This window comes from Vicugna pacos, chromosome 10 (assembly GCF_048564905.1).
Source record: "Vicugna pacos chromosome 10, VicPac4, whole genome shotgun sequence".
Classification (NCBI taxonomy): domain Eukaryota; kingdom Metazoa; phylum Chordata; class Mammalia; order Artiodactyla; family Camelidae; genus Vicugna; species Vicugna pacos.
The window spans coordinates 8653481-8660483 of record NC_132996.1 but is presented as its reverse complement, the minus strand read 5'-3'; positions in this window follow the sequence as shown (position 1 = coordinate 8660483).

The window sequence follows — 7003 nt, the reverse complement described above, 5'->3', positions numbered from 1 at the left end:
ATCAGCACCAGACACCAAGATTCATAATCTTTCCCTTAGAATATTGCAAAAGACAAACTAGCTTCCAATCATCCACTTTTGCCTTCCTACAAGATACGCTCAACATACTGTGAGAAGGATCCTTCTAAAATCTCCAACACTATCATTTCTCTTTTGAAGAAATCTCCAATGGCTTTTCGTTTTCCTGAGAATAAAAACAAGCAAACAAAAAATGGTAATGGCCTGTAAAGCTCTAAATAACGTGTTTTTTTTCTTAGTGCTCTGATTCCATCTTCTACAATGTTCCCTTTGGCTAAACTGCCCTCTCTATTGTTTTTGGAACATATCAGGCATACAGATGTGTTCCTTCTGCTTGGTGTGTCCTTGTCTCACCTGATAAACACTTTCACTTTCTTCAAGCTTCTATGTAAGTGTCAGCTTCTCATCTTTGTATTATACCCCTTTATTTACTGAAATACACACTTTTGCATAGCCTTTGAATACATTTTCAACACTAGGACAACCAGTGTTGTTTGAAAATGTTGATGTTTCTAACTTTATATGTTTGATGTAATTATGTTTTTCCTCTTTCTATTCTTTTTGTACTAACTTAGGATAAAATATTTTTGATTTTTTTTTTCTACAGACCATTTTCCTTATTACTTAATTGCTTTTAAGAGTAGTTGAAATGGAAAAGTCAATGTTTGGTGACATTACTGACTTATGTTTAAGTTTGAAGCATTTACCCTGTGGCTGATAAAGCAAATTAATTGTCTACACTGTGTAGCTATATGGTCAAGTGAATTGAAAATATACTTCATGGAGTGAAATCACCTTTGCCTAACTTTTAACAAATCTTTAGAAGTTATTGAAATCCTTTAGTTAAAGTCAAATGTTAATGTAAAATTTTCAAATGTTGGGGTAAAACACAATTCTGTGGGCAAATTATAGGACTGCACTATCTGCATAAAATGTTTGTGGGTGATCTCAGATAAACTGTGTTGTCAAAGGAGGATTATACAAAATGAACCTCTATATAGAAGAACATACACGGTGAGAAATGTCCATTTGTACTTAATGATAACAAATAGGAGGAGTGGAATCATTGGATGGGAAAGGGAAGCAATAAAGTATTCTCTTAGATTTTCCATTTGCATAAATTAGATCACAGGGCGTTTTCTGTATGCTGATGGCTGTGCATTCAGTTGTAAGTAAGTTAACAGTTATTACCGAGGCAAAATTGTGCCATTTGTAGTTACATAATGCAGGAGAAAAATGATTGAGATCTAGACTACCAGACATTACTAAGAATAGCAATTTATTATTTTACCCCTGAAAGGACTTGAAATAATAGCCCAGTAAGATAAGATGGAGCTTAAGATTGATTTTGCCAAGAATTAGGGAATTGAATGGAATCCATAAGAAACACAATGAGGGTTAGTAAAGGAAAGAAGTAAATGAATTGCAGAGAAGAGTTTAGATACAGATACAAACCAGTGTTCCAACATCTTTGTCGGCTGAGTTTTCTAACCGTAATAAAACTTTTATGATGGTGACAAGTTACAAAAGAAGATTTGGCCCAGCCTGTCGTTTCAGTCCCACATGAGTTCAGAGATGTCGTGATTTTCTACAAATAATGAAATTCCAAAAAGCACATTCAGAACCTATAATATGTGCTAATTTGTGTGGTAGCTGCAAGTGTAAGAAACTTTCATTAACAATACTTATAGTGAAAATAAGAGTCAGAGAATTCACACTACTTTCTGAATAAAGACAGTCTCTTCAGCAAATGGTGCTGGGGAAACTGGACAGCAGCATGTAAAGCAATGAAGCTAGAGCACTCCCTTATACCATACACAAAAATAAACTCAAAATGGATCAAAGACTTAAGCATAAGACAAGATACAATCAACCTCCTAGAAGAAAACATAGGCAAAACATTATCTGACATACATCTCAAAAATGTTCTCCTAGAACAGCAATAGAAATAAAAGCAAGAATAAACAAATGGGACCTGATGAAACTTACAAGCTTCTGCACAGCAAAGGAAACCATAAGTAAAACAAAATGACAACCTATGGAATGGAAGAAAATTTTTGCAAATGAAAACAATGAGGCTTGATCTCCAGAATATACAAGCAGCTCATTCGACTTAATAAGAAAAAAATAAACAACCCAATCCAAAAATGGGCAGAAGACCTAAACAAGCAACAAGGAAGACATACAAATGATCAATAGGCACATGGAAAAATGCTCAACATCACTAATTATCAGAGAAATGCAAATCAAAACTACAATGAGGTATCACCTCACACCAGTCAGAATGGCCATCATTCAAAAATCCACAAATGACAAATGCTGGAGAGGCTGTGGAGAAAGGGGAACCCTCCTACACTGCTGGTGGGAATGCAGTTTGGTGCAGCCACTGGGGAAAACAGTATGGAGATTCCTCAAAAGACTAGGAATAGACTTACCGTATGACCCAGGAATCCCTCTCCTGGGCATATATCCAGAAGGAACCCTACTTCAGGATGACACCTGCACCCCAATGTTCATAGCAGCACTATTTACAACAGCCAAGACATGGACATAGCCTAAATGTCCATCAACGGATGACTGGGTAAAGAAGAAGTGGTATATTTATACAATGGAATATCACTCAGTCATAAAAACTGACAACATAATGCTATTTGTAGCAACATGGATGCTCCTGGAGAATGTCATTCTAAGTGAAGTAAGCTAGAAAGAGAAAGAAAAATACCATATGAGATCGCTCATATGTGGAATCTAAAAAAAAAAAAAACCAAAAAAAAAAAAACAAAAACAAAAAAACTTACAAAACCCAAAGCATAAATACAAAACAGAAATAGACTCATAGACATAGAATACAAACTTGTGGTTGTCAAGGGGGCAGAGGGTGGGAAGGGAAAGACTGAGGTTTCAAAATTGTAGAATAGATAAACAAGATTATACTCTATATCACAGGGAAATATATACAAGATCTTATGGTAGCTCACGGAGAAAAAAATGTGACAATGAATATATATATATATATATATATATATATTCATGTATAACTGAAAAATTGTGCTCTACACTGGAATCTGATACAACATTGTAAAATGTTTATAAATCAATAAAAAATGTTAAAAAAAAGTTATACTTAAAAAAACTTGAGAGATAATTCATCTCCAAATACATTTTTTTAACCCATGATACTTTCAAATGTACTTGAGTCTGTAGTAAGTTTTTATCCAGACTAGGGTATATGGATATTTAAACTATAATTTCAGAAAAGACTGAGTTGTAGGAATACCACAATTAGAGAGGATAAAAGTGAGAGAAGTTTTCTAAATTTGCACATGTGTATATTTATTAAAGAAAAGAACCTAATTTTGTTATTTTAACAATACTGTTGACATTTAATAGCAACTTCATAGATAAATGGTCTATGATTATGAGACAATAATTTCAAGATAAATTTATGCTCAGAAAGTTTTGAGACAAAGCAACTCCTAATTTGGGGGGTGACGGAGAATACAAAATTACATTAAAAAATATAAATTATTTGGCCAACATAAGTAGGGAATTGATTGAGTTCACAGATGAGGGAAAATAAGACTGTTTCAATCAAATGTTAGCAAAAAGAAGATAGTTGCTTCAAGTTCTTTAGGGAAGATAATGATACAGATAACAAGATGTGTTCAAATTACGTGTTGTGCATTATGTAATGAAAATTTATTTTAAATACAGTTAAAATGATCAAATAAAGTGAGATTAAAGAAAGATATATTTATCAATATGCTATCAGGAAAGCAGATATCCCTCTAAGCATTAAAGAAAGATTTTAATTCATAAAATTAGTAAAAAGTCTTGTAAAGGATGTAAGTGAAAAAAGTGAGGTAACCTAAGGATGAGAAACTGCAGGGAAGACTACCTCCCTTCAGGGATGGAAAAATAATAGGTATGCTGCCGAGAGCGCACAATTCTAGAGTGTTCTGCGGCGTCTGCGGATGCTCTGGCTTCTGGAGAGTCTTGGATGCTGTGGGTGTTGGGATTCTCACTGTTAAAGCTTTGCAGGGGCCAGGCGTCTACAGCCCCACCATGCTGGTCAGGACTTTTAGTCTCAAATTACCCTTTTACAGTCACTGTTGCTGTGGAAGCCCATCAGTGCGTGCTCTGCTGCAGAGATCAGCGTGCTCGCTGTCGCCGCTGCCATCGTCTGCATCCCGCCTGTGGGAACCAGGCTGCTGGCGGAGGCTGCCGGGGAGGGGGTGTCCTTCAGCTGCTCTCACTGGCACCACACCGCCTACGCAAGCTGCTGCTCCGGACAGACCAACAGGACCAGAAGGGAAAGCACAATTCCTTCTCTCTTTCTCTCACCTTCAAATCTTCCTTCAGTGCCTCCCATTAACTGTCACAAAAGTACATGAAATATGGTTTTCCGGTTTCTAGACTCTGGTGATGTTACCCTAGAAGGCAAAGACCTCAGTTCTCGTCATAACCAAAAAATAAGTTTACAGTCGGGAGACAGTGCACTGTGTAGCAAAAGATTCTAAAAGATTTGTTTAAGAAAGGAAAAGTACACCCCCCAGAACGGGAGGCGGGCTGATCCAAGGGAGGAAAAAGCGGAGGTTTTTCTCTTATACTCCTTTCTCTTATAGTCTCGCTTAGAGGTGGTCTCTTGATTGACAGCTCTGGTCCCTGGAGTGCTTAGTCATGTTTGTCCCCTTTGCGCATGTCCTTACCCAGGGTGTACACAGAAAAACCCATCGCCGGGGGCCTAAACTGCAATGTTAATTATGATACAATGAACATTGGGTTGTGTCCCGTTAGGTCCTTTCTGTTACCGCACTGTCGTGGCTGTTGTGTTCTAACCAGTCTCTTGCTGGCACTCATTTAGAAGAAGTAAAGCCCCTTTATGCTGGAGGCGGGCACACCGCCATTTTCTGGACCATCCTTCCTCTCCGCCACCTGTCTGCCTGGTGCCCCCACTTATCTAACTACCTAACAGTGGTACGTAGGAGAACACATAAAGGCAAAGACAAGTAACAAACATACCATGTGCAGTGCCTCAGTTGCATTTGTGAGAACTGAAAATACATGAAAAATCTATTACAGCATCTGAGTTGACTAAAATATTGTCATTTCTAATAGGCTGGACACCAAGGCTGGCAGAGGTAAAAATTACATGGTACCAGGTGAGGAAAGTAATACAACTATAAATATAAGATTCAGAAGAATAAAGGATCAACAGATCCATGATATTCACTCCGCATTCTAGAGAACCTCAGTCTGAAGAGCAGAGCAAAACAAAACAGAAATCAGACCCTGCGGATGAAGAAACAGCGCCATGGTATCGTCACAAAAAGATAACGGTGCACAGATTATATTACATATTATAGGTCTAGAGCAAAGCCTTGTCAGCTGTGGTCTAGATTATTTAAAGCTTTGAAAGCCAGCAAAAAGAAATTTCAACTTGAGATCCTGAAATTTTTTTTATACAAAACGGCTTTCATAGTACTCTGCAAAATGGTAGTTTTCATTTTACTGTCCCATTAATTTCTAGCACTGCCTTTACATCCTAGCAAAGTATTTCATAGATTACATAACCTACTTATCTCCATATATTAAAAAATATCACTTTGAACCATAAGAAGCATAAAGGAGAAATAACGGAAAAGTAAATCATAATAAGATAAGACGTATTTCATATGTAGTGGTTCATCCTTGACAGCAGAAGTGATAATGAAGATACATTACAATCTCTTGTGTCATATGTTTTCTGTTTGCTGTTTCCTATCCACACTGCACTCTTTCACGTTGTGCTATATGCCCCCGAGGAACGACTTAATTGGGGCATATCAATGAGATTCTTTACCACACGACTTCGCAGGAATTTGTCAATTCAAGGCACCAGCGAGGGTCAGAGGGTAGGAGGAAGGGGATGGGACATTAATTCTGTTTCCATCCCTGGTAGTTTGTCACAAGTTTGTTGCATCTTAGTGCAGAAGATCACAGTGCTCTTCAAACAACTACTTTCCCCAGGTTTCACTAACCGTTCTCTTCCTTTTTCCTTCTGGTCTTGTGTGGGCCTGGCACCTTAAATGTCTGATGCTTGGATTACTCTGCTAGTCCTATTCCCCACCTCCCCAAACCCCGTCCACATTTTTGTAAACTTTGAGGACTTTTATTAAATCCTCTTCCAGTTGTCTACTGTGACTATTCCACCCATCCTTTCTGTGTCCTGACAATTCTGTGTATCTATTTTTAATACATAAGCTTGGATTTGTGACAAGTAGGTGATAAGAAGCTATAATAAACATATTGAAGAAAATGGTAGAATAGTCATGCCTGAAGGCAGAAATAAAATTTAACATTAGAATAAGCAATTACAGACTAGCCTTATTTGTATATCAGAGGAAAAAATAGAAAACTAACATTAATTGAAGTAGAGATAGCATCCCAAGATGTTGTAGATTGTCAAAGTGGAAAAGACTAAAAAAGTATGATACTCACAAATGATGAGTTGAATCTGACTTATTTGCATCAAAATAACTCCCTGTAAGTTCATGATTAAATATTATAATATACAGTTAATATTTGAAATCTATGTTAACAAAATATATTCAGATGTAACACATTTAACATGTAAATGACCTTGAAGAACTTTTAAATCGATGGGTAACAGGGAGTAGAGGATGAAGACAACAAAGGAAAGTTAGAGAAGGTGATGGGTGGTGGTAGTTTCGATTTCTGGGAATAGAATAGATTTCTGCTTAGAACAGAAAACAATAAGCAAACCAGAAAATATACAGATACAATATCAAATGCTAAGCTAGGTTTTCAAGAGCATTTGCTCGTTAAATAACTAGTTGGGTTTTTGGAATAATATTCCCCAAACATGTTATTATATGATATCTGTAAAATAACATGTGAAATGATTAAATATGAGGCATTTTAAAATAACACTTTATTTGAAGTATTCAAAAATCATATTACACTTTTTCAGGTGTCAGAAGGT